Source organism: Ictidomys tridecemlineatus, chromosome 1, assembly GCF_052094955.1.
Source record: "Ictidomys tridecemlineatus isolate mIctTri1 chromosome 1, mIctTri1.hap1, whole genome shotgun sequence".
Classification (NCBI taxonomy): Eukaryota; Metazoa; Chordata; class Mammalia; order Rodentia; family Sciuridae; genus Ictidomys; species Ictidomys tridecemlineatus.
The window spans coordinates 132,923,748-132,951,216 of record NC_135477.1 but is presented as its reverse complement, the minus strand read 5'-3'; the positions used below and the strand labels follow the sequence as shown (position 1 = coordinate 132,951,216).

The 27,469-nt window shown below is 41.1% G+C and overlaps 1 long non-coding RNA gene across 1 annotated transcript; it reads left to right on the top strand.

Moving 5' to 3' along the window:
• The first annotated feature begins 555 nt into the window (after positions 1–555).
• On the top strand, positions 556–6,198 carry LOC144377341 (uncharacterized). Its single transcript, XR_013438252.1, has 2 exons — positions 556–1,009; positions 1,824–6,198. It is a non-coding gene; the product is annotated as an uncharacterized LOC144377341 (long non-coding RNA).
• The last annotated feature ends 21,271 nt before the right edge of the window (positions 6,199–27,469 follow it).

Genomic DNA, 27,469 nt, shown 5'->3' with positions numbered 1-27,469 from the left:
AAGGCAATAAACACCCCAGGCTGGGAAATTGTCATTTTAGTCACTTTTCCTTGCTTGTTCCAGTTAAGACAAAAGCCAGGAGAGATGATGTGAAAGGCCTAGGCCCTTGCATTCTGCTAATGTCCTTTCAGACTGCACCTGTAGCTCCTCACTCTGTTTAGAGGCTATTTGACCATTTCCACTTATAAGTGACCTAAGAAAACAAATAATTTAATTAATACCTCAAAGACTTATTGAGCTGCCACATCCCAAACACTGAGCCAGGTACCAGAGACATAAAAAGGAATTAGACTATCCCTGTCCTTGAGAAAGTCACAACTTGCAAATAAGTAGTTGCAAGCAATGCTAAAATCCAAGCACAGCAAAGTAGATTAAAAAACAAAACAACAACAACAACAACAACAACAAAACACTCTAGAAAAACACTCTGGAGGCAAAGGTCAGAACTCTTTGAGAAGCACACATGGACTTCAGGAACCCAGGTTACCATTTCCATTTGTAAAGCCCATGATCCCGGGCTGCAAAGCAGTAAGGGGATTGTGGGTCACTGACTCACTCAGGGAAATCACAGTAACAACAAGCAGCTCTTTCCATGATTATCGCCTTTAATCCCCAAATCTCCAATAAGGCAGTTTCTATTACTTTCCCCGTTTCACCTTAGAGAAATCAAGGCTTTCAGGATTTGTGATATGCTTGCCAAGGACTCGACCTCAGAAAAAAAAAAAAAAATTAGGAGACCTGAAATTGGAAAAAGAGCCCCAGGATGAGAGTGCAGGAAGACCCAGGTCCGGACCTTGACACCCACTGGGCTAAGCCAAGTACTTCGGAAGCTAAGCTTGAGGAGCTGGGTGTGGCCTCGAGCCCTTTCCCTGCTGGAGAGGGTGGAGATGAGAACCAGAAAGGAATGGCGGCGGGGAAGGGTGTGCGAGAAAGACACTGGGGAAGGGAGCTGATGAAGGGAACCTGGAGGAGGGTGCGGCTGCCGGGAGAACGTCTGCAGGATTGACGGGTCAGAAGACGGCGGGGAGAGGGGAGCTGGGTGGGCCGACCCAGGGGAGGAGAGTCAGCAGCTGGGGGACAGCAGCTGAGAAGAGGGGCGGAGAATAGGGGCTAGAAGGCCACTCTTTAAGGCGTCTTTAACACCAAACGCGAGGAGAGCTGCAAAACCCAACTCCGGAAGGGAGTGGAGCGCGGCCCCTGCCGGGGAGGCGATGAAGCTTGATTCAAAGAGAGCCGCACTTAGTTGTCTTAAGTATTTGCTTAAGGAATTAACCTCCTGCTTGTCCCAGTCCAGCAGCCGGAGGTGATCTTAACGGCCCTTTCTAAGCTTCCCGGTCTCTTCTGTTCTTTGAGGATTGGAGCAGTGCAGCCCCCTAGGTGAATTGTCCGCGGTTTTGAGAAAACTTGGTGCAGAAAAGTACGCGACTGGAAGCGAGTCCTTCTCTACTGTTGACACCTCCAGTCTTTGGGGAGGTCCTTTTCCAAGACAGGTGACTCTAAGGTTTGACACAACCCCATGCTTCCATGCGGAGCGGGGGACTTGTGCCTCACCCGGGTCACACCCAAACTGAGGTTCACCCCGCAAAGAGGGAAGCTGGATTCCTTCCTCCTCCATCCTTTCTTTCTCCCTCCCTCTTTCCTTCTTTCGCCTCCTTTCTTCAAGTTTGTATAACTGTAATGCTGACTTATTTCATTCCCTTCTGCCCTCCATTTGACATGTCTCAACTTTCACGATTTAGGGGACGGGTGTGTTTTGAAGTCAAGCGTGTGACTTGAAAATCATTTCAATTTTGGAAAATATTTCTTACTTATTTTGATTTCAGTTTTATTGAGTGCAACTCGCAGAGCAAGGACTCGATGAGGAGCCGGCCTTGCAAGTTCTCTGTGGGGGAATGCTGCCTGCACCTGGCAATCACCGCAGCCAGGCACTACTGCTCCGTCTGCCCCTTGGCGGCAATCGTGTTCGCCCTTCCAGGAGCGCCCCCGTGTGGCTCAAGTGGATATTCACTCCATGTCTCAATGGAAGAAGGCACTTTTGTGTCTTCCTCAGGGTAGAAAAAGTTTCTAATTGTTCCCAGGGCGATGTGGATCCTGGCAGGAGAATTTAATGATGTCCAGTTTCAAGGGACCAAACTTCGGCCTGGGAGATAGTTTTCAGTAGAATCATTGCAGGATGCCCCAGACTATTCTTGCCATGCAAATGTGGGGTGGGGGGTGGGGGGGAGACATGGATGAGTTGGACACCCACTAGGTGCCAGGCACACTACATATGTTAGATAATCTTACAAGAATCTAAGGAGGAATTGCCATTCCCTTTTTACAAAACAGGAAACAGATTCTCAGAGGCCCAAGGTCTCCAAAGGATGACCCCAGGGTTGGAACTGCTACCTACCTGACTCCAGAGCTCATAAGCTTGACACAAGAGAGACCCCCCTGTGGAAGGGGAGAATCTTGCAGGATATTGCCTTTTGAGTCTGAATAGTTTCACTATTCCTATGAGGAACATGAAGTCATATGCTTAAAATTATGACTAACCAATGGGATCTTTCCCAGGCCTAGTAATGTAAAATCCATTTTGATTCTTGTATCAAACTGTCTTACTATCTTTGTAGACCAGTTTTTTTAAATCTGTCAGATGAAGGGATCAGGTGATCCTAAAGTCCCCTTCTGGCATCTGAGTTTTATTTGTTCTGGTCCTCGAGTGTTTCCACAGATGAGTGTCCCCTCATCTTCCTGGTGCCCTGGTCAGGAAAGGCCAGGGCCACCTAGAGGTTTAAAGATGGACTCTTGATCTCACAGGCATCTCAGCCCCACCCAAGCCGGGGGTGCAGTTTCACTGTAGGCTAGGTATTTTCACTTCTGCCCCACCCTGTCCCTTTGGGACAAGGTTGTTCCTCTCAGGTTAGGGTAGGGCTGACTCACCCCGGGCTTTGCAAGAGGTTACATGATTCACCTGACTAGTCAAAGTCATGGGTCCACCCAAGGATCATGGCCTAAACTGGGCCAATGACAGGGATCTGTAGGTCTTGCAGCCCCTTTGGGAGAGAAATGAGCTTTCAACTGCATTTTCTAAGGGGTTCTATGGACTGAATATTTGTGATCCTCCTCACCCATATCTTGACACTCCAGTCTCCCATTCAACTATATTTGGAGATGGGGGCCTGCTGTGTTGGAATGTAATCTCCATTGAGGGGTATTAAGAGGGTAAAAATCATACTATAGATTTTAGTGGTAGGAACTTTGGGAAGGGATTAGGATTAGATAACATCATTAGGTAGAGCCACCATGGTTGAATCCTATTGGCATTATAAGAAGTAAGATAGAGACCAGACAGACAAATATATAGACAGGTGTATATGCTCCCTGTCTCTTGCCATATGATGCTCTGCCTCACCTCAGGATTTGCTAGCAAGAAGGCCATCAGGGATGAGGCATGAAGACCTTGTACCTATAGAATCTTAGCCAAAATAAACCTCTTTTCTTTATAAAGTAGCCTGCCTCAGGCATTTCATTATAGGACAAGAAATTAAGTGATGCAGGACTTTTACAGAATTACAATTAAATTAGTTCATAAGGATAGGACCTAGATCCCATAGGATTAGCATCCTTAAAGAAGGATGATGATGATGATGATGATGATGATGATAATAATAATAATAATAATCAGAACTCTCTCCCCCCATTTGGATGCACTGAGGGAAGACCATGTGGTGACATAGGTGACGGTCTGCAACTCAGAAAGAGAATCCAGGAGCCAAACCATGTTAGTGCCTTGATCTTGGATATTTTAGACTCTGAAATTTTGAGAAATAAATTTCTGTCACTTAAGCCACCCAGTTTATGGTATTTTGTTATAGCAGCTTGAACTGACTAATAAGTGGTAAAAGGTCAACTGTGAGCTACCAAGTGAGAAAGTCAGTAGAGGGAGGGAGAGCTAGACCTCCAGAGTTTTAAAAAACACTTTGATTAGGATGTGGCTCACTCATTTTGAGTGTATAATTTGATGGAGTTTAGTATATTCACAGATTCTGTGCAATTATCACCAGGGTCAATCTTAGAATATTCTTATCACTTCAGAAAGAAGCCACCCACATCTTAGAATCTTTAACAGTCAATATGGTTTTAAATCTACTCAAGATAAAATGTAACCAGGAAGGGGAAGAAACACAAAACATGGGGCATTTTTATTTTTATTTTTTTTGTACCAGGGATTGAACTCAGGGGCACTCGACCACTAAGCCACATCCTCAGCCCTATTTTGTATTTTATTTAGAGACAGGGTCTCACTGAGTGCTCAGCAGCCTCATTTTTGCTGAGGCTGGCTTTGAACTCACCATCATCCTGCCTCAGCCTCTTGAGCTGCTGGGATTATAGGCATGCACCACTATGTCTGGCCAAATACAGAACATGTTTTTATGTACTTTCTCTAAAATGAAATAAAATATAAGATTAACATAGCAGAAAGAGATCATTGAACACAAAAATTCTAAAAATTTTAGGCAAAAGGTTTAAATTTATTTTAAAAAATATTTTTATGCCTTTTTATTTTATTTATTTTTTTATGTGGTGGTGCTGAGGATCGAACCCACGGCCTTGCAACATGCTAAGTGAGCACTCTACCACTGAGCCACAACTCCAGCCCCAAAAGGTTTAATTTAAACTATCTAGTTAAAGATCAAAGATTTTCTGATTCTAGAAGTCTTAATGTTCCATTTATCTCTAAAATTCTAAAAAGCATAAATTGCTTAAATCATTAAAATTGAGGAAGAAATAATCATACATTGTTATACTATAAAATAATACAGCACATGACTTTTTAATTTTTTAATTAGTTCATTATAGATAGACATATTATTGGTGTTCATTTTGACATAATTATATAAGCATGGTAAATGATTGTTTTCCCCAATTCAGCCCCTAGTACTTCCCCAGCACATTGAATTTTAAAGAAATAAAATACATTTAATGTGGAATATAAAATCATATCCTTTGCTCCAAATGCCCTAGTGTAGTGACTTCTGCCAGGCCACTCCACACCCCTGTTTTTAAATAATGAATGAATCTCTTTTTTCAAATAGGGCATTACATTGTACCCCATAAATGCATGCAATTATTGTGATCAATTAAAAATAAAGTAAAATTTCTGGGCATAATGGTGCGTGCCTGTAATCCCAGTTACTCTGGAGGATCCAAGTTCAAGGCCAGCCTCAGTAATTTGGTAAGACCCTATCTCAAAAAATAAAAAAGATTGGGGATGTACCTCAGTGGTAAAGCACCCCTGGGTTCAATCCCAGTACCAAAAAATAATAATAAATAGTAAAATATAAAAAGATACTGGGCACTGTGGCATATGCTTTTAATCATAGTTACTCAGGAGGCTGAGGCAGGAGGATCCCAAATTCAAGGCCAACCTGGGCAACTTAGTGAGATCCTGTCTCACAATTTAATATGGGGTCGGGGGCAGTGGCAGGCTGGGTGTATAGGCCAGTGGTTGAGCATCCTTGGGTTTAGTCCTAAGACCATAAAGAAAGAAACCCCATCCCTTCTACTTATTACTCCCTTAACAACATGAATATAATTGCTGTCTCTATAAAATTTTACTAGTCTGGATGTTTCATATAAATGGAATCATATCATACTTGGTGTCTTGTATCTGCTTGCTTTCACTTAACAGGTTTTCAAGGTTCATCTATGTTATGGCCTCCATCAGCACCTCATTCCTTTCTCTGGTTAAAGAATGTTCCATTGCAGGGATATACCATGTTTTGTTAGCCATTCAGCAGTTGATGGGCATTTGGGTTATTTCAATCTTTTGACTATTATGGATAATGCTACTATAAATATTTGTGCTCAAGTTTTGGTGTAGGCATGTTTTAATTTCTCTTGACTATGTTCCTAGGAGTGGACTTGCTGGGTCATACGATAACTTTGTTTGAGAAACTGCCAGGTTGTTTTCCAAGTGGCTATACCATTTTACATTCCCACCAGCAATGCCTGATAGGTTCTGATTTTGCCACATCATTTTTATTCTTGTTGGTGTGATGGTATTTCATTGTAGTTTAAGTTGGCATTTCCTCAGTAAATAATGATGTGAAGTATCTTTTCGTGTATTGCTTGATTATTGTATATCTTCCTTGGAGAAATATATATTCAGATTTCTGCCTATTAAAAAATTTGGATTGTCCTTTTATTATTGCATTTTAAGAGTGCTTTATATATAGTAGATGTAAGCCCTTTATCAGATATATAATTCACAAATATTACCCCCACACACACACACCATCGGCTCTTTTCACTTTCTTTATAGTGTCCTTTTATATACAGAATTTTTTATTTTGATGAAATCCAATTTATCTTTTGTTGTTGTTTTCATTGCTTGTACTTTTAATGTCAAATCTAAAAATCTATTGCCAAACCTGAGGTCATGAAGATTCACCCCTGTTTTCTTTGAATAATTTTATAGTTTTAGATTTTATATTTAGATCTTTGACCATTTTGATTAACTTTTGAACATAGTGTATGATAAGAATCCAGATTCATTCTTTTGCATGTAGCCATTCAGATCTCCCAGCACCATTTGTTGAAAATCCCATCCTTTCCTCAAGTGACATTGTAAAATACATATTTGATCCTCTTCCTTCCAGGCAGAAATCCTGGGAGTCTCTGAATCGATAAGTATCTTTTTGTATGCTAATGAGTTGGTTTAGGGATGGCAGTCCCAGGGGAGCTTCAGGATGATGGCTGGTACCCAGAAAGCAAAAAGCAAATCCTTAGACTTGAAGCCCTACCTTCCAACCACTGGAGAGGGTAAAGTTACTGAAGGCTAATCAAACCTGCCTTTGCAATGATTCATTGCAAATCCTCCACAAAAACCCGAAAAGACAGAGTTCAAAGAACTTTTGCATAGCTAAACACCTGGAGATTCCTGGGGTTGGGGGGGTGGCACACTGAGGCAGGTCGTGGAATCTCCTCATCCTTTCTTTCATAACTTACCTGGTGCATCGCTTCATCTGCATCCCGTGTGATATCCTGTGCAATACATTGGTAAATATATTGCACTGTGTTCTGTGAGCCACTTTAGTAAATTAATCAAAACCAAGGAGGGAAGGGGTTTGTGAATCCTAATTTTTAGCCAGTCAGTCAGAGCACAGATAAGACAAACTGGGACTTGCTATTGGCATGCAAAGTGGGGGCAGGCAGTCTTGGGGACTGAACCTTCAGCCTGTGGGATTTGGTGCTCTCTGCCAAATGTCTCTGAATGAATTGAATTAGAGAACAACCACCTGGTACCTACTGCAGAACTGATTGCTTGCTCACAAGTGGGGAGAATCCCTGCACTGCCGCAGTCTGGCTGGGCACAAATAACCGTGAGGTCACAAGCCACTTGTAGATTCAAGCAGGAACGAACTTTATTCGAGAACCCATGCGAACTCCATGTGAACTCCACGGGAACTCTGGGAACTCCGCTAGAACTCAAAAGTAGCGGGCACCCGAGGTAGCAGGAGCCGCCCTATTGCCGGACAGCAGAGGTCCATATACACAACTGAATACACAGCCTGCCCCAATCCAGCATCATCCGGTTACAGCAATCAGCCATCATCCCAATAATTATACACAGCTTAACTTAACCAGCATCATCCTAATGGCTTGCTAGCACTACCCCTCAACCACTCCTTCTGGCAAAATGCCAGGCGCCATCCTGACTTGGTTGTGGCTCTCAACACTGCATCTTTTGAGATTATGGAAGTCTTTTTGTTTGTTTGTTTTGTGGGAGCAGAGGAAAAACAGTTTGTTTTGTCCACATATTATTGAATGGTCTTGGCACCCTTCTTGAAAAGCAGAATGAGTTGACCATAAACACATGGGTTTATTTCTGGGCTCTTAGTCTATTCCACGGATCGGATCGGTATATTTATCATTGTGTCAGTAGCACAATGTTTTGATTACTGTTGTTCTGTATAAGTTTTGATGTCAGTATGAGTGCTCCTACTCTGTTCTTTTCCAGAACTGTTTAGGCCATTCCAGGTGATTTGTAACTCCATATGAGTCATGGGATTGAGATAGGTGAAGGACACATAGTCAGTGTAGATAAGTGATTGGGTTGGAAAGATGAGGGCCAATTACCCAAGAAAAGGAAATGGGTTGTTGACATTTCTGGGGAGGGGATCAAGGATTCCTGCTCCATGGGTTGCTAACAACCTGGGGCACTTACAAACACATTGGATTACCCTCTGTGCTCTTGCTCCTTTCTGCCCTTGGGCACATACACAGAGAAGAAAGGGAGGCGGGGGATGCTGGGATCTCTAAAGAGACAAGACCACCTCCTCCCACTAACACCCAACTATGGTCCCCTTTCTTTTCAGAGAAGTTCGCTACCTCTGTCCTCCATCTCTTTTAAAATAAAACTAGCTTTCTGTGCTTGCTTTGGTGTTTCTCAAATGTTCAGTCTTCAACACCAGGGAGAACAAGGACCCGATCCCTGATCTCCAAGATGGGTATCAGAATCACTTTGTCAGTTTCTACAAAGAAGCCCTCTAGGATTCTGATAGATTGTTTTTACCTATAGACCAATTTGGGGAGTATTGACTTTTAAAAAAATATATAGAAGTGATTTTTTTTTTTTTTGCAAATACATTTTATTTACTTATATTTATATGGTGTTGAGGATCAAACCCAGTGCTTCTCATGTGCTGGGCAAGTGCTCTACCACTCAGCCACAACCCAGCACACATTATTGCCATCTTAATTATGTTAATTTTTGCTCATCCACGGACATGGGTTTCCATATATATATATATATAGATCCTCTTTGATTTTTTCAACATTGTGTTGTGATTTTCAGAGTATAAGTTTGGCTTTGGTTTTTTTTTTTTTTTTTTTTTTTTTTTTTTTTTGGTTAAAGTGATTCCTAAGTATTTGTTCATGTTGAATGAAATGTTTTTTTTTTTCTTAATTTTATTTCTGGTGGCTCATTACCAGTGGATAGAACTACAATTTTTGTATATTGAGTCAATGTAGTTTTGCTTATATTAATTCTGCTTGAATTGTTATTTTTTTTGTGTCTTAGGAATCAAAAGAAAGCTAACCAATGCTGGACTGCACCGTAACTACCTCCTCCAAAGTTGGGGATGTAGAAATACTCAAACAGTGTAATAAAGAGCGTTCATATGATCTTATTTGACACTCTATTACTTCGGGAAGTGTGAAAACTATGTTTACCAGCATTTTGAAGATGAGGAAACTGAGGCTTAGGAGACTAAATGGCTAACCCAGGCCTCAACTTAACAAGTGGTTCTTTGTAACCTGCATCTTCTGACCCCCTAGTCCAAAGACTTTTATGTGGTCTCTTCCTGCGGGTGTTGCCGGGTCTGGCAGAGGTACTGTTCTGAAGTGCCCCCCAGGGAGCAAGTGCAGGGAAGGAAAATGTCACCCCAAATAATGATAAAGAATCAAGGTCTCAGGGAATGAGTCATAACAATAGGAGAAACCCTATGTATTAAATTCTAAGGTTCATCTTAAGGAAAAATGAATACTTACCAACTAGAGAAACTTTTTAAAGAATTCTTATTCTAAACAGTATGAAAACTAAGACCTCACCCACCCCAGCCCCAAAAGGAGTATCTATGGTGGATAATTTATGCTATCTTACAAACTCTAGGAGCCCAATCTGGCACTGCATATTTTACTAAACTTAATTATAATGAAAGCTGAGTCAAAGGAAATTCAGTTACAATATGTGCTGTACTTGGCATAGTTCTAAACACAGGAGTTAAGGCCAGGGAGGGAGGTCCATTACTTGGCTTGAGTGTTGAAATACGTCTTGGTAATTACCCTCTGCTGTAGGTCATCATTTTTAAAAAATTTAAAACTATTTCTGCCATATTTTCACACTTCCCAGGCAACAAATGTAGTTAGTTGTAGGTATTAATATTGTCTGTTAACTTAAAAGGAAGAATGGTTATAAAATTCTCCATCTTATGCTTAATGGAAGCAGATCCAAATAGTCAGCCCCACTTCAAAGTGGAAAATAAATGCATTTTGTTTTTAGTTATTTGCTCATGGTGACTAGGGATAGACATCAAGTAGGCAGAATCAACAGAACTAGTCTTTTGTTTTCCAGTCTCCTGTGAAGGTCAGGCCTCACTGGAACATCAGTCTCTGGTGGTTCACCCAAGGGAAAAGGGTTACTAAGGAAGGTGGAGGCATGCTATTTATAGAGATGTACTAGGCAGGGTTTAGTTAGAGGCCCCATGTCACTACAGCTACAATTAACAACATTTAATAATGATTCCGTGTTTATGTGAGAACTAGAATTGTTACACATAAAGATTAAAAAGAAGCAAAATTTTTTTTCCTTTTTATTGAACAAAGTTTTTTGTATTAGCTAGAAGTGTGAGCCCATACATTCACCTCTGTAAGCCACCTACCATGATGGCAAAGAGGAACAGATTCAAATATTAAACCATGAAATGTTAAACCACTCCGCTGGTGTTCAGAGGACAAAAACCAGCAGGATTAAGGAGAACTCTCTACTAAGTGAGGAGGTTCAGAATTCAGAGCAGAAGGGTGAGGTAGCAGAGATGGTCACTCTAGGTCCCAAAGCTGTCCAATATTGTACATACTCTCAACTACAACTGTCCAGGTCACGGTGACCCTCCAGTAGGTAAAATCTCAAGAGCAAGTCCCCTCGACCTGAAATGTTCTCACAGCCTGCTTTCATCAGACATTCTGGGGAGGACAGCCCTACTCCTGAGTAGAGTCCAAAGGCCCAGAACAACTGGACTCCATGGCCACCAATGGGGAACTCCCTCGTCCACCAGGGAAGGCAGCCAGCCTCATGTCAGCAAATACCTGGTCTTGTACTGGATCCTTCCTACCATCTTTAGTCCCACAGGGTTGGAAGAACCAGGGACAAACTCTGTTTTTCTTAGGTAGGTCCTCTCATTTCTCCTGCCAGACATCCAGGAGTGTGAATTCCTTGTTTCCCCAATTGCATTAAGAGAGTTCCTTAATTTTACCAAAATGAGTTGAATGATTTGATTACAAAACTTACTGCATTAATGGTGTTTCTGTTTAATAATATTGATGGTGCATTTTTGTGGTGACTTTTCATTTAAGTGTCTACATCTCTGTTTTTCTTTCTGAAGATGAGGAAAAACTTCTTTCTTGCCTGCTCATGCTGAAGCCCTTAGTTCTCATTAGGAGCTTATTTGGCTATGGAAAAATGTTCATTACCTGTTAGAATGACTATTTTCTTGAGAAATTATGAAAGGCTAAGTCAATTTAAAGATTCCTTTAAAAGTTTAAATACCAGTTTATATGAATAAGCAAATGTAAATATATTTATCCCAGAAAAGAATGTACTCACTACAAAAATTCAAAGAGATGCAAATTAAAACAAGTGCTATTTACAACCAAATTCAGAAATAACTTAACTTGAAAATAATATCTGCTAATGTGTTTGTAGTGAATCGGGTTTACTTTTACAGCTGCCTTGGGAGGAAACATGACTATAACTAATCAATATCTACCAAAAGATTCTTAGTGGAAACAATCCCACCATGTAAATATTGATGCCGTGAATGAAAGTGTTATTATTTTATAATTTTTGCTCCTGAGATATTTTTCCTGAAGGACAAAAGCAAAATAAGTTAAAAACTGTATGTGAAGATGTTGAGGAGTTCTATTGCTGGTGATATTATAATCATGCTTATCTGAAAACCTTTCTTCTATTAACAGATAAAATGTAATACTTATAAATGACAATAAATTAATTAAAGTCATATGGGTCAACAGGACTAAATTTTTTAAAACATTTATCATGTCAACAAAAAGTCACACATGTAATCGGATGACATTTAGGAAAAAATGTAAATGTTAGGCAAGAGTACATGTTGTTTATTGATGCAGACATTTATATAAAAACTATAAAGTCAACTCAACGGGAGCTTTGGTTTCTAGAGCAACAAAGAGCACATGAGACAGCAGACACAGATCAGGGCACACTTGGGGTTAGTCTGTAGAAGTCTTTATCAGAAAATGCTGAGACCTCAGAGGGGTGCACTCTCAGTTAAGAGCAATGTAGAAGTTAACCTGTCTAGGTTAACCTGTCTAGTTAACCTGTCTAAGTTAACCTGTCTAGGGGAATGCAATGAACAAAATAATAAAAAACCCCTAACAATCAGAAATTCATCTTTATAATGATTTTTAGCTCAAACTTATATGATCTATGTGATGCAAAAATTCTACCTATGAATTTAATTTATAGTTGTCCCAGAATAGTGACACCTGAGGTGCTAGAAAGAATACTGACATCAGATGAAAGAAATATTCAGACATAAAGCATTACTAAAAAATAAGCAATTGGCTCTTGAATGCTAGAAGGCTCAATTTGTAAAACAGATATAAAAATTGAAGTGTGTATTTACATATATCCCCAAAGGGGAACAAAATCAGCATCTTCAAGAGGTGTCTGCACTCCATCTTCATCGCAGCATCATTTATAATAGCCACAACACAGAACAACCTATGCATCCATTGGTGAAGAAACTTGTGGCATTTACAACAGAATATTATTCAGCCACAAAAAGAAGGAAGTCCTGCTATTTGTGACTACATGGATGAAACTTGAGAGCCTTATGCTAGGTAAAATAAAGTAGAAGAAGACAAATTATGTATGATCTCTCTCATGTGTGGAACTATAAAAACAAGTCAAACTCATAGAAACCAATGAGAATGGCTGTTTCAAGAAGCTGGGAAATGGGGGAAATATGTTGGGCAAAGAGTACAAATCTTTTTTACACAATGAATAAATACTGGCAATCTAGTGTACAAGGTGCTAACTATAGTTAACAAAGCCATATTAAAGTGCTTAAGATTTGCTATGAGAGTGAATCTTGAATGTTCTCACCATACTCACACAACAATGGCCATGAGGTAAGATGACAGATGCGTTAGCAATTCCTAACGTTGACAATTGTTAACTCGATTGTGGTAATCATTTCACAATAGGTACAAATGGTCAGTTCATCACATTGTGAACCTTAAATAACCCAGTTTCCTCATTGATACCTCATTAAAACTTGAAAATAAATAATTCACCTCCCAATAAATTAAGAAGTAAATAAATAGAATTTATATGCATTTAGTAACATAGCCTCAGAATAAAGTACCAGTTAACAGACCTAAAACTAGGGAGAAAGAAAGAGATAAATCCAAAATCATAGTAGTAGATTTTAATAGGCCTCTTTCTGTTATTAGTATAAAGAGCAGAAAATTACTAGGAAACATGCAAAGAAGAAAATACTGGTGGGGCTCTGTTCACATTTAATTCTTAAATTGTTTCCCCGAATTTAAATGCATAATTACAGTTGAACAAGAAACAGGACTGAGGCGAGGCTTTTGCGGCTTTGTGTCTGGGGGAACTCTGCAAATCAAGGGTGCCTATCTGTTCCCACACACCCTGGCGTCTGTGAGTGATTATGACCAGCAAAGAAGGGGAAAAAATGTGTGGATCAGGTGTTAACAGCATTTTTTCCAAACATTCTCCTTCCTGCTTTTCCTAATAACTTTGGTTTTGGAAAGTCCCTTGTGCTGGTCTAAAATAAACTAAGCCGTGTCTCCTGAGAGTGTACCCAAGCCTGGTCCTGGGCTCTATCCACTTTGATCCTGATTCCAGGAGGGAAATGACCCCAAAAGGAGCTGGAATCTAAGGGCTGGCATCCGATCCTGTGGTGGAGACAAACACACTTCTCAAAGATGTGAAAAATCCCACTTATTCTAAGTCACTTTGCTCCCTACCTGGACGTGAAAAGGGGGCCTTGTTCTTTTTGTGGGGTGCTGCAGTTTTTTTTTTCTTGCATGAGGTAAAGGCACTTTACATTATTTTATTCTCTGTGCAAAACGAACTGTCACCTCCCACATTATTATTACACAGGAGACTTACAGTTTTACTTCACGTCTGAGGAACACACCCAGGGGCCAGAACAGTCCACCAGAGACCCAGCTAACACTGAAGTGTGGAAGGGAGCCATAAGGAGATGAAAGATGTTTTCCTGTGCCGAGTGAGGTGATGGAAAAATAAAACGCCAGACAAGTATGCACACACGAATGATGGAGAAAGGGTGCCTCTTCTCCAACTCAGGGCACTGCTCAGGGCTTGCTTTTCCAAAGTGCCTTTCATACGAACTGCTTCCAAAACCACTTTACAGTTAATAAAAAGCCCAGTATTCGCCCTTTGTTAGCATGCAATAATAAATCACCATAAGGGTGGAGGAAAACATTAAATTCAGGAGATGATACTGATGTCAACTATATATGGTCGGGGGGTGCAAGTTTCAGATCTGGTGCTGGAGCCTCATGGAGCTGATCCAACCCAGAGACTCTACTCTTGTAAGCTTCCATATGTTTGTGTCAAATGAAGATGGTCACTTTTTGAACAGCAACTGCAAATGTTGGTTTCTCAATATTTCTCCTCCCAACCTCCCTGATCCCCTGTCTGATTTTCAGTGTGGCAAGACCAAAGCTCACACAAACGGCCACTTTAGGTCCTTTTCAAGTCTAACTAAATTGAGGCTAAAAACTTGATGTCAGATACCCATGATCAAAAATTTGGGATAAGAAAAGTGACAATGTTGCCAGGGCCCAAATTCAGTCTGGAGCTAACCTAGGACCCCAACAAGAGTTTTCATACCGTGAGACTTCATAAAACAAGGCTGATTCTGGAAATGGAAACAGAAATCGAATTATTTGTTTTATAAAGTAAAACAGAAAAAGTTGCCCCCGTTTCTTTACTTGGTTGAGGACAGTTTTCTTTGTTGATTGTGAAATGGTAACAGTAGATGGCGGTGTTGGTCTTGTCTTTGGGAGAACAGTTAACCAGCATCTGGAGAACAGAGGCAGGCACACTGAGCACTGGGTTAAAATGGTGAATGAGTTGTGCTGGAAACGTAGGTATTGCATCCCAGCAGAAAAGGAAGCATTTCCCTCAACTTTCCATGAGCTTTTGCTTCTTCCTACCTTTCTAAAGTGTTGGGCTCTTCAGCCATTGCGCTAAGTACGGGCAAGGAATTTCTACTAACCCAAAGTCATTTGCTTTGTCCTCCTCATAAACAGATCAGAGGAGGTACGCAGAAACAGACAGAAATCTATCAACTTACCAGTTTTGAAAAAAATTACTACATGTATTTTTATTCGAAAGAAATGACAAATTGCAGAGTGGATATGCTCCAACAATAGCAAATTTGGAAACTAATAATAAAAGGGCAATTGTAATCATACCACACACAGGTACATCTACCACTCAGAAGTGTTCACTGTGAGCCAGGCACTGTGCTCAGCATTTTACATGCATGGGAGGAAAATATCCCTACCCCATTTTACAGATGAGATCACTGATTTTTCTGAAAGTTTTAGTACTTATCTTGAGGTTTTTATTAGTCATTGGTTTGGCCAGCATTCAACTTCAAGCCTGCTTGCTTAACTTTTTACTGTCTCCCCCCACACAATAAAAAGAAGTTATCTCATTTTCCTAAAGTCAGTCAGGATAAAGGCAAGTTCACTGTTTTGGGAGTGAACTTCAACATTTAGGTATGAGACATATAAATCTCAGACATAAAGAAGAAGAAAGAATCTTCTGGAATCAGAGGAAATAGTAGGGTTTTTTTGTTTTGTTTGGAGTGAGCTTCCTATACCTATTATGTAGGATCAAATACTTGTATATCAGTATGTGTATATAATTTAAAAAACACAAACTGCAGAGGTCTGTCTGCCTATCTTTTGATGAAGTCATTGTACATTCAAAGGAGTTCTATAGCAGGAAAACTAGTTTTCATAAACTTTCTTCTCAGAAATCAATGATATTTTTCTTAACTATTCTACTTTTAAAGGTAAATTCGTGTCACGGAAACACTTTTCCCATAGTGATTCTTAGGAAAACCTTTTTCTTACTGGTAAATTGTTATTTATGGTGAGTCGCGATAATAACGATTGGCATTAGAAACTACCAGGTTTCCTTTCTGTGGGGAAAGATAGGGTTACTACGGATAAACTCACAGCTGATACAAGGAAACTCAACCAGAGCCTGTGTGGTACAGAATCTGGAACCTTCTTTGTAAGGTCAAGGAAAACTCGAGGAAGCCAATCCAATCTTTCCAAATTGTCAGCAGGCTAGCAATTCCTTGAGTACATACTTGTACTTGTGAACTCAGTTCACTTCAGATAAGCACATTGATCAAAGCATCAAGAAGTCCTTTAAAAGTTGCTTTTGGAATATCTTGGCTTTGAGAATGAAGGTTTGATGGATTAGAGATATAGAAAAACTCTGCAAACATCTTGATTTTTGAGAACTTAAGTTTGATAAATAGGAGAGCCAGAAAGAAATCTGCAGGTTTAATTTCAAGTTGAGGTTTGCGTATGCCTTTTAATCTCAAGTTCAGGCCATCCAAACCACTCCACATCTCCTTTAATTTATTTCAGGATGTTTCATAAGTCTTTATGGGAAAAGGGAGGACAAATCTAGGTGAATTAAACCCAAACCTGATTCTTGACTCCAGGCCTACCCTGTCATATTTTTAGGGTCTGGGACAAGAATTACAAATGGAGTCCCTGTACCATATTTCCTCATTTTAAAATTATAAATCAAGCTAAAAACTGTTGAATGAAATATGCTCCATCCTCCCAGGTTGATAAATATACCTTCCTGACGGCCTGGAAGAAATCTGGATTCTCACAGCTTCAAGGTTTACCCCAGAACACAGACACACAGAAAAAAAATGAGTCTTGGCTGCTCAAGAGGACTTATGTTCATGTGTGTGGGCACCAGGGTCCACATGCCCATGTCCTGTCCAACAACTCACAAACAGCTGCTCTTTCCTTCACCCCTGGGCCTCGGGATGCACATATCAGCCTTGGAAGGTGCCCTCTGAAGGACTCGATGAAGAAGCCAGTACTGACCCTACAAATTGGTATGGAGGCCATTGGAGGGAGGAATAGCAGGGTCATGTCTGAGGTGTCAGTGGCCAGAAACATTCTTTTGAGCCTGCAGACTTTCTACTGAAATGGAGAGGGAGACAGCAGAAGATGACCAGGGCAGAGCACAAATAACAGGACCTGGTTAGTATCCTCTTTTGCAGGATCAAAATGTCTATAAAAGTTCAAAAGTGTCTATAAAAGTTTAGCTTCTCTGAGGAAAAGGAGATCATATCAGGTGGTAGAAGGAAGAAAATGAAGGAATGCAGAGAGAAGGGTTAAGAGAGCATCTCTGAGCAGAAGTGTGGTGGGGATATGGGGACATAAAGGCCATCCAGGGGCCAGGTGGAAGATACCAGGAGGGAGCCAAGCAGCCTGGACAGTGTTACCCTCTGAACTGTGGGTCTAGTACTTTTAGAAGTTAGAAAAGTGTGTGCAGTTTTTTGTTTTGTTTTGTTTTGTTTTTTTCAGAAAAGTTAACATTGACATAAAGTCCAGTGCTCTAAGAGTTAACATATTGGGTTACTGGAAACACAGATTACAATGTGCTGCTATTTGAACTTGTGAGGGGTGGAGACATTCTGTGGTGGTGGTGGGGTCTCTCAGTTATGTGTGGCAGGAAGAAAGTTGGGAACCACCTAGACAATGACACAGTGAGGTTTCCTGGTCTTAGCCAGTCAGCTGGACCCAAGACACCTATGGTCTTTACTCCTAATCAGACGGCTATTGCCCATTTACTCTTAGGACTCAGCATCTTTCTTCTATCATGTTCTACTTCTACTCCCACTGTGGCTCATAGACAAACCCTTCTGAACAAGAATCTAGTAGGACTGTCATTATCTCTCATGAAACCCAGTATTGGGACACATAATCTTGTTAAAACCTCCCAGCACCCTGCTTCAGAGATGGCTATGAGTGGCACTTCGAGGGCACCAGGGCTGGGATGACTGACCACTTAATGCAAGCCTGACCTGATTCATGGTGCAGCTTCTTTTCCAAGGTCGGCTACACAAGGGAATGTCCAGACCTAGGGCCAGTGGGTCATGAAGGCCAGTGCTGTACTGATTTTCTAAGCTGAGACAAATCTTGTCCATGGTGTCTTCATAGCTGAGAAACCACACAAAGGAATGATGGAACACAAGGGTGGCATTGCCATGGCTGATGATTTGACAGTGACAGGCTTTGGTTTCCTGCCCTGTGAAATGGGGGGTTGGATCAGATGGTTCTCAGGCCCTCCTGGGGACCGCATTTCCACGGCATGACTTCATGCCGCTGGCTGGGGAGTCGTCTTATGAGGTCTCATGCTCAGTGTTTGCTGATGCCGTCGTAGGTCCATTCCCAGGAGTAACAGCCTGCCCCGTTTTCATAACCCCCTGGCAGAGAGGCGTCAGCTTCCCATCCTCTCTCCTCTAAGAACTCCGCTGTGTGCCAGACCTCAGGAGGTCATTTTCAAAACCCACATCTCGGAAAAACACAGGCCCTTGGTGACCACAGCATTGAGGGAACCAGGAAAGGGGCTTTGCCAGGAGCCACGTTGTTGATCCTGGCAGGGTTTCTGCCCTGATGTGGACAGGGCATGGGGAGATCAACCTCCTCTTGCTCTCACTCCCTGTTCCTGCTCCCCTGCTGTGCAGGAAGGCCTGGGTTTCTGAGACTCCCCACGGGAGCCAAGCAGCTTGCCTCAGCCAGGGATTTGCGGCCTGTGCCCATTACTTCCTGAGCCAGTTTTAATGTGCTCAGATGAGTTTGTGCCCACAAATCCATGGCTGGAAGAGGATTCAGGGCCAGATGTAATCAGACTGTGGGCCAGTCAAGTTTTAATGGAAACTGGAATATTGCAGGTCACACCTAGAGTGTACGTCATATAAAGCTAATGTGGCAGGAGGACATTCAAAATATTAACTGGGATTTCCCACCTCCCTCTACTGCCATGTTCTTGCCAGTTGGGCTGAGACCAGAGCCTGGCATTTTTCCTCAGGATACGGAGGGGTGTCAAGATGGAGCAGAGGAGCAAAGACAGGGAAGTTTGAGTTTAAATCTCAAAGCCTTGTGATCTTTCAAATATAGTTAGGAATTTTAAGAGATTGTTGCAATCCGCTATAACTGGTATTCACCCCACCTCCCACCCCCATCAGATAAAGGTGCCTTATGCTGAGATTGGGGCTGAGTGGAAAAAGGAAGGAGAGAAAAGAAATGAGTTAGAATTGAGTGTGCATAATAAGAAGTACATTGAGAGTCCATCTCACCCCCGTCAGAACGGCTATCATCACAAACCCAAATAACAATAAATGCTGCAAGAATATGGGGGAAAAAGAACTCTTATATACCGATGATTCGAGTGAGTATTAGTACAGCTAATTTTCCATAGTGTGGAAATCAGTATGGAGGTTCCTCCAAAAACTAAAAATGAAACTTATCATATGATCCAGCTATCCCATTCCTTGGTGTATACCCAAAAGAATTAAAGTTAGTATACTACAGAGATACTGGTATTCCAATATTTATTGATGACACAATTCACAATAACCAAGTTATGAAATCAGCCTAAGTACCTGACAACAGATGAATGGATAAATACCACACTTTTTTTGTTATATATACACAAAAGAGTATTATTCAATTATAAAGAAGAATGGAATCATGCCATTTGCAGGAAATGGATGGAACTGGAGATCATAATGTTACATGAAGTCAGACTCAGAAAGAGAAGTCTCACATTTTCCCTCATTTGTGGAATCTGGTGGGGAGTAAGGCAACATGAAAATAGCAGGTAGAATATCAGAGAAAAAAAGGGGGAATAGGGGGAATAGAGGGAAAGATAAAGGAGAGTCATGGAGGGCTGGATATGATTAAAGTATGTTACATGCTGAATGATATGACACAAGGAAACCCATTATACTGTATAATTAAAATACACTAATAAAAAAAATGAATGGAGTGTGTATGTGGTGGTGTTTGAAGGGAAAGGGGGACTCTGAACCCGGAATCTGTCCTTGTATTTCTGGGCCAGTTCACACCTAAAATGTACGTCTTGTAAAACTAATACGGCAGGAGGATATTGGAACTATTAACTGGGATTTCCCACCTCCCTCCACAGCCATGTCCTTGCCAGTCCTGTTTTAGGAGGGAATAGTAATGTTCTCAATGCGTTTGGTGGTCCAAGAGCAAAGTTGCCCTGTGACTTATTTTCTGAGTGCAGCCTTAGCAAGAAAATGAATATATACTCTGAGGTAAATAGGCCTAGGAAGTTCTTGGAGGCTCCAGCAGGCCCAACCCATCCCCCAAGGTGAGAAAGCAAAGTTTTGGGGGACCCTTTGATTAGGGCGTAGAAAATATCAGAAAGGGAGAGCCTACAACTCTGTGGGGCATGGTTGGCAGATAGGAAAGACACGAGTAACCCATGTGACATGGAGATGCTCATATCCCTAAGGAGGAAGGATGGTAGCCATGGGGAAGGGTAGGAGGACTGAAGGTGTTGATGAAAATCAGCTATTGGCTCAAGGTAGAGAAGTGGGGCTCTGTTCCACTTTACCAGAGCCATGGGCACACTCCTGAGCACTTGTCTCTCTCAGACCCAGGTGCTGGTGGCAAGTTTGTTGTGTAATCTTGTATTTGATCAAATTTATTTATTTATTCATTTATTTGCTTGTTTAGGTACTAGAGATTTAACCCAGGGGCACTATACCACTGAGTTATATCCCCAGCCTATTTTTTTTTTTTTTTTTTTGTGAGACAGGGTCTCACTAAGTTGCTTGGGGCCTTGTTAAGTGCTGAGGCTGATCTTGAACTTGCAATCCTCCTGTCTCAGCCTCCTGGGCCACTGAGACTATAGGTGTGCAACACCATGCCTAGCTATTTGATTAAATTTAAACCTGAAACTTAAGAAAAATCATAAAAGTGACTGACTATTCCTGGAAGTGACTGGATGGATTTTTAAAATTTTTTTTTTTTTTTTTTTTTTTTACTTTTAACATCTCACAGAACAATACTTCAAGATGGAAATTAAATTTGAAGAAAAATAAATATTTTTTTTTGCCTACATGAGTACATTTTTAGCTGTACTTTCAATCATATAAAGAACCCCTCCCTGGTTTCTCTTAAACTGGTTTGATTTTCTTTTCCTCTTTGTCAGAAAAATTATCTGAAACTTTGAAATAGGAAAAAGACATGAAAGAATATTCTTTCAGTGTAATACTGGGTTTGCAAATTTGATTTCTCACTGATGATTAACACATAGATTTTTATCTGGTATAGATACAAATAGTTATTGTCTGGTGGGAAAAGTAACGAGAAAGTTTTCAGAGGTGTAGTGCTAACTGGTTTTGTGTTGAATGAATCATCTTATCCTGATGTTCCTCTTCTAAGTTACCTATAAATATCTATGTTCTCATATGCTCTTTGTACAAGTGGTAACATCTTACTGGCTCTCTCATTAATTACCAAGTTGAATAAAGTCTTTGACATGTTTATTATGCAACATTTTGTTTGTTTCATTAAGATTTTGAAAATTATACTTTAGCATCATTCCAACTCCTCTCCCACATCTAATAACTCATTTGGCATGCATGCCTGAATAAATAAATAATTTGGATTGACTAGCTCTTTTTATTAAAATGTGTGTGTGGATACTTGTCACCCTCTGTCCTTGGTTGAAATCCCAAGAGAGGAAAAAGTACAACTTAATAACCTATTTTAAGTAACTATTATTATTACCATTTTACCAATGAAGATACTGAGATATAGGAAAGAAAATACCTGCCCAACACATAGTTGATGGGTAGCAGAGGTGGAATCCACACCCTGACCTTTGCCATTGCTTTTCCATTGCACCACAGAAAATTCAGTTCCAGTCTGAGTACTTGACCAAAATATCCAATCACAAAGTGAACTTTCAGCACATATACATGCAAAAAAAGAAAAGAAAGAACAGAATGGAAGAAAAATAAAGCCACCAATTACAAACAAAACAAAACTCAAGACCCATAAAATAACAAATGCTTCTTTCAATGTTTTTATCCATCGACACCCAGTTACAACATATCTGACCCTTAGTTTATTTCCTTCCCCAATCACACTCTGCTCTTCTTCCTGTTCCCGAACTGGCTTGATGGTCATACCATCCAATGTCCCCCAAATTAGAGATTATAGAGTAATCTTTTTTTTCTTCTTTCTTTCTAATCCTCTTCAATGCCAGTGCCAAGCTATTAGCAGTCAATTCTTTATTATCAATAAATTCTTTTCTTTTTATCTATTTATTCTGCCAATACTTAAAAGTGGTCTTCGGATTTTTTTGCTTAAATGTCCCCTAAAATAATTATGACAAATGATGTAACCCCTACACATTACCAAAGTTTTCTCTAAAGTGTCCCATAATAATTCAAGTGTTTGCAAAGGATGCAATTTCCAGAGTGTTATGAACACTGACATTTAAAAAAAACAACATTTCAATGCTCATTATGCTCTAAAATGAATCCAGTAAAATCAAAATACTAGTGTTGGTATCCATTACTGTTGATTAGAAAGAAATATATGTTTCTACCAGTAATGTTGGTACAATTGGACATCCTTGAGAAAACATTTGAAACTCAACCCATACCATTATTTCACACAAGAATTATGATAGACCTCAATTTAGAACCTGAACTGAGTTGCTTAGTGCCTGACTTTGGCTGAGGCTGGCTTTGAACTTGTGATCCTCCCGTCAGCCTCTGGAGCCACTGGGATTAAAAGCCTACATATCTTCCCCTCCCTAGGTATTTTTCATTGGCAGTGGCACCTTGGTTAGACTTCACTGGGGAAGAGTCATGCCTTTCTCTTACAAAGTGGGGGAAGGGAGCTTGTGTAAGGAGGATGAGGCCTGCAGCTGACCAGGTTAAGGAAGGACAGTGTATAGAGGCTGAAGATTGTGAGGCTCATACAGCTACTGCCTTGGAGTTCTGCCTTCCCCATCCCAACCTGGAATATTCCAACATCTTCCATCCTTGTGCTCCTTGCTTCCATTTTAGTCCCTCCAATCCATCCTCTCCCCAACCATAAAGCTCTTCTCTTGCAGTCAAGCTGGTCTATTTTCCTCCTTGGCTTTATAAAGACCACTGCCCAAATCCTCCCCTCCTCTCCCATCTCTTACCTGAAACTCCTTTAGCTACAGTATCAAAACACTTGTTTCTCCCTTTTCTATCTGACTCATGGACATCCAGTCTTGGACCTCATTCCTCATCTCCCTTTCTGCTCTGAGCATTTTCAGAGCTCCTTCCAAAAATGTCTCAGTTCCGTATTCCCGGCCCTAGCAGAGTACCTGTTAAGAAATAGAATTTGGGGGAATAGCAGTGAGTTGAGTGTCAAAGAAACAGAAAGAAGAATAGTGTTATTTCTTTCCATATTTCCATAAAAAGTCTTTTGAAGTGGAGTAGAAAGAGACAGAGAGCGTTTACACCTATCAAACACTAGGGTTTATAGGATCCTAAAACGATTGGTCCACGCCTGTGTGGCATTTTTATGATTCTATGGAAAAGATATGCCAGATGTGGACCTCGCCTTTTTGGATTGTGACGTCCAGTTGGGAAGGGGCCTCGTGTGTGTTCTCTCCATTTCTTCACACAGGGTGGGCTCTAAGTATGTATATATGAAAGGACAGTGAGTTGCCAGAGGGTTAGGCTGGTTTGTTAGTCTTGGCACTTGGGTTAACCATGGTGATGTTAATAATGAAATTCCCTTTTTGAACACAGCCCCCTTTCATGCACATTATGACATAATGTGGCTTCAAAGCCTCATTTTATGAAAGAGAGAACAAAGACAATGTTAGTGTTATAAAGTTCTAACACTGCGTTCCACCTGAATGCATCTTTTAATTGTGTGTTCACTAGAAAAAACGCTCCATTGCAGCAGATAAGAACCTCTGTGGCTCTGTCCAAGAATGAAAGGGAACGAAGGGAATAGCGGCCAAGTGACTCACACCGTGTGGGTTTGTACAATAGCCTCAGCCGGCAGTACCCCTGCACTACAGCTTCTTGCTGCACCCCAAACTACAAATCAAGTTCATGTCACCAGAAGGGATCGGGGAGACTCCAGGGGAGGGAAATACCAAGAAGTCCAGTGACAGCATCAGTTACTGTCCCCATGTCAAGGTCAAGGCCCAACTGCTGCTTGCCTTTAGACTGATGGCTCTGGTCCCCCTGAGAGGCTGATTGGCATTCTTACAAGATATCATTTTGGGTTTTGGTATAAATCCACAAATTTTTATTCAGTTTGGCCTCTTCATCGACTCTCCAGATAATATGTCATAAATACAGCTTAGACTCTTGAAAACCTAAGGCTCCTTGGCAAGGGGAACAAAGGAAGCCCTTGGAAGTGGCAGCCCCAGGCCTGGGCATTAGTTACCATCCATTGTCAGTTTGACCTTCCCTCTGGTCCCAAGTTTGTCACTGCTTTGACAGAGCTCCCAGATTACTGAGATTCCGAACAACTTTAAAGAGCATAACAGTATGAATTGTGTAGCTGGGATGAGTCTGGAAATTCAGGTAGAAAAACATATTGTCTTTTTTGTTGTTGTTGTTGTTGTTGTTTTGTTTCGTTTTGGTATTGGAGATGGAAGCCAGGGCCACTCTACCACTGAACTACACCCCCAGTTCTTTTTATTATTATTGCTACTACTATTATTTTTATTATTTATTCTTTTTTTAAAAATTTTAAGTTGCTTAGGGTCTCACTAAATTGCTGAGACTCGTCTCCAATTTGAGATCTCCTACCTCAGCTTCCTGGGATTACAGGCCATCGTGAGTGGCTGGGCTTTAAACTGAAAGAAGCCAGTGCCAGGGATGGTGGAATCAAGAGGAAGCAGCAGGAAGGTCGCAAAGAGAGAGTTGGATATTCAACTATGGAAAGGAAAAGAAAGACTTTGCTTTTCTCTTTTCAGTAGCCAGATGGGTATGGTACCAACCCTAATTATTAAAAGTCCTCAAAGGAAAAATAAGGGAACAGAGACTTCCTAGTGTTCTGCTCTGGCCTGTTGGTAGAAAGGTATTTTGGAGAGTGGTGCTGGGCCTGGCAAGGGGACAGGCTCTAAGCCGTTGGTATTGCTGGATGTCTTAGCCTTTCAGGAAGCAGGGAAGACACTCTTTTAGAAAAGGGTAATTGCCCTAGAAGAGGCAGACAGGCTTATTTAAAGGAAGGAGAGAAGTATTCTAGGGAACTGGACACAGCTTGAATGGTTGCCCTGGATCATGCCTCTGCCTACTCTGTGATTTCTACCTCCGGCCAAGCGCTCCTTGAGAAGAGCTGCAGCCCCTTGAAGAATCATACACCATGTGCCCATGTGCCCAGCTTTATCCTTCCTCTCGTGCTCACTCTGAATGCCAGAGTGTGAAACCCACCTGGGTGAAGGGAGGTCTAAGAAGTTGTAAGCTTCTCAGTTAAGGAGTTTTAAGGTTAAAAGATGAGCAGGACAAGGAGTAGACTCAAACTCGGGCTCAAGTTAGTAGGGATCATAGGAATGATCTGGATAGAGGCGTTTGTTTTACAGATGAGGAAACAAAACACCAACAAACAGTTTCATGCCTGGGTCACATCATCAAAATAGAAAAAGAAGAAGAATTCGGGCTTAGCAATTGCCAAATCTGTATAATTCAGTCTTTGCTAAGCTCTTTTAGCACTAGGGCCATCCAACTATGTGTGTGTGATTGTGTGTGTGTGTGTGTGTGCGCCAGAGGTGGTATTCTAGGGCCCACACTCACCCACATGCATATTTCTGGGCTGACCTATACTAATTATTAGCATGCCACACTTGGTGCACTCTGTGACTTCACAACATACACGTACCCCTAGCCCGACTGGTGATGGACAAGCACCTACGCCTACACTCTCATTTGCTTGGTGAAGCTGATGCACAGCTGTTGGCTATCTCAGGGCATGGTTCACTTACACTGTCTCCTTGGTTTTTATTAGGAGGGACCCAGTCTTTCCGTAACTTTGGGCCTATTGTGAATGCAAATTCTTGCTCTGAGTAGGGTTGTATCTTTCTGAATCCCTGTTGTCCATCCATGTCTGTCAGCATGGGGAAAGATGAGAGAGTAGCTTTCTAGTTAACACTAATTACCTATGCTCTTTAAATACATAATTAAAAAAAATATCCTATGAACATTTATTAGGGCTATTAATGCCAATCCTGGGACAATTAACTTGTGCGGGGACTTCTCTATTCTGTCTTAATTATGCTTCGTTTCCACCAAGGAATTGGCATTTGATTCTTTCCAAATTGTGCTATTGGCTGACCCTACCAGGATTAGGTCATTAAATACCAGTAATTCTTACCCAGATTCTCCACAGACTCTATAAAAGATCAAGCCATCATTTGTTCGACTGTCCCTCTTTGCTAAAGCATCTGTTATAGGTGGCATTGTTCCAATCCCTCTTAATCAACAAATGAAATTTTCCCAGGAACAATTAATAGTCCCTAAAATTTTTTGAAACATCTTGGCTCCCTCTGGGCCTGCTTATAAATGGGGGCTGGTAAAAGCTGAAGGGTGACTAATGCTACCCACAATGGGTACTTTTAGTTGGGCACGGTGGTCTCCCCAGTGTGCACTGAGGGCAGCAACCTACATACCACAAAGAATGCCAAGGGGACACAAGCATCTCACAGGCAGGGCGAACTTGTGGGTACTTGTAGATAATGCTAGAAATGCTAACTATTTAAATCTCATGTTATCCCACAGTTTATTGCTGGAGTCCCACATAAATACTTTCTGTACTTCCCAAAGAACACATTATCGTAGTTCTCAATATTGATGATTTTGCCACATTATCTTTTAGAGATGAGTTTGTATAAGTTAATCCCACTGAAGCAAAGTATCACCCTACTCTTTGTATTTTGTTTGCAACCAGGGAGGTTTTCTGACTTCAGCTCATGTGTACATACCAATATTCTTTTTATTGACTGGCTTCATCCAAATATGCCTCAGACTCCAAGCCAACTATGCTACTCAGGTATTATATTTGGCTTCTTATTACATGTTCATTTTTTTCTATACCAAGGATTTCAAGAGAAAAAAAATTCATATTTTTGAAAAGTTACCCAGAAGGCAGCCTAAACCCACTCTTATCAGAGCAGAGACTTCCAGCTCCACAGACTCAACACTTTGGTTTTCTTCAAGGTATAATTTGTGCACATCCCTGAAAGCTTTTCTTCTGGAGGGCTCAAGAAGGCTTCGATTGGTGTGACTCAAGAAGGGAGCTGACATTTCTAGCTTGGGGAGATTAAGTGCTGTTTGGCAGCTACCTGATAACTGAGGTGTAGGAAAAAAATCAGCCAAATCACTGAATAAATTCATCTTGACATATAACACTAGAGACCACTGGAGGACACACTTAAAGAATCTGCTCCACATGCTCTAGCCTAGACTTTGTCCATATGGAGAGAAGTGAAGGAGACAGCCAGTCATTCCAGTGCCCCGAGAATGGGAGACGGTTCCATACAGGAAACCAGAGGAGATTGAGCAGGGAATGG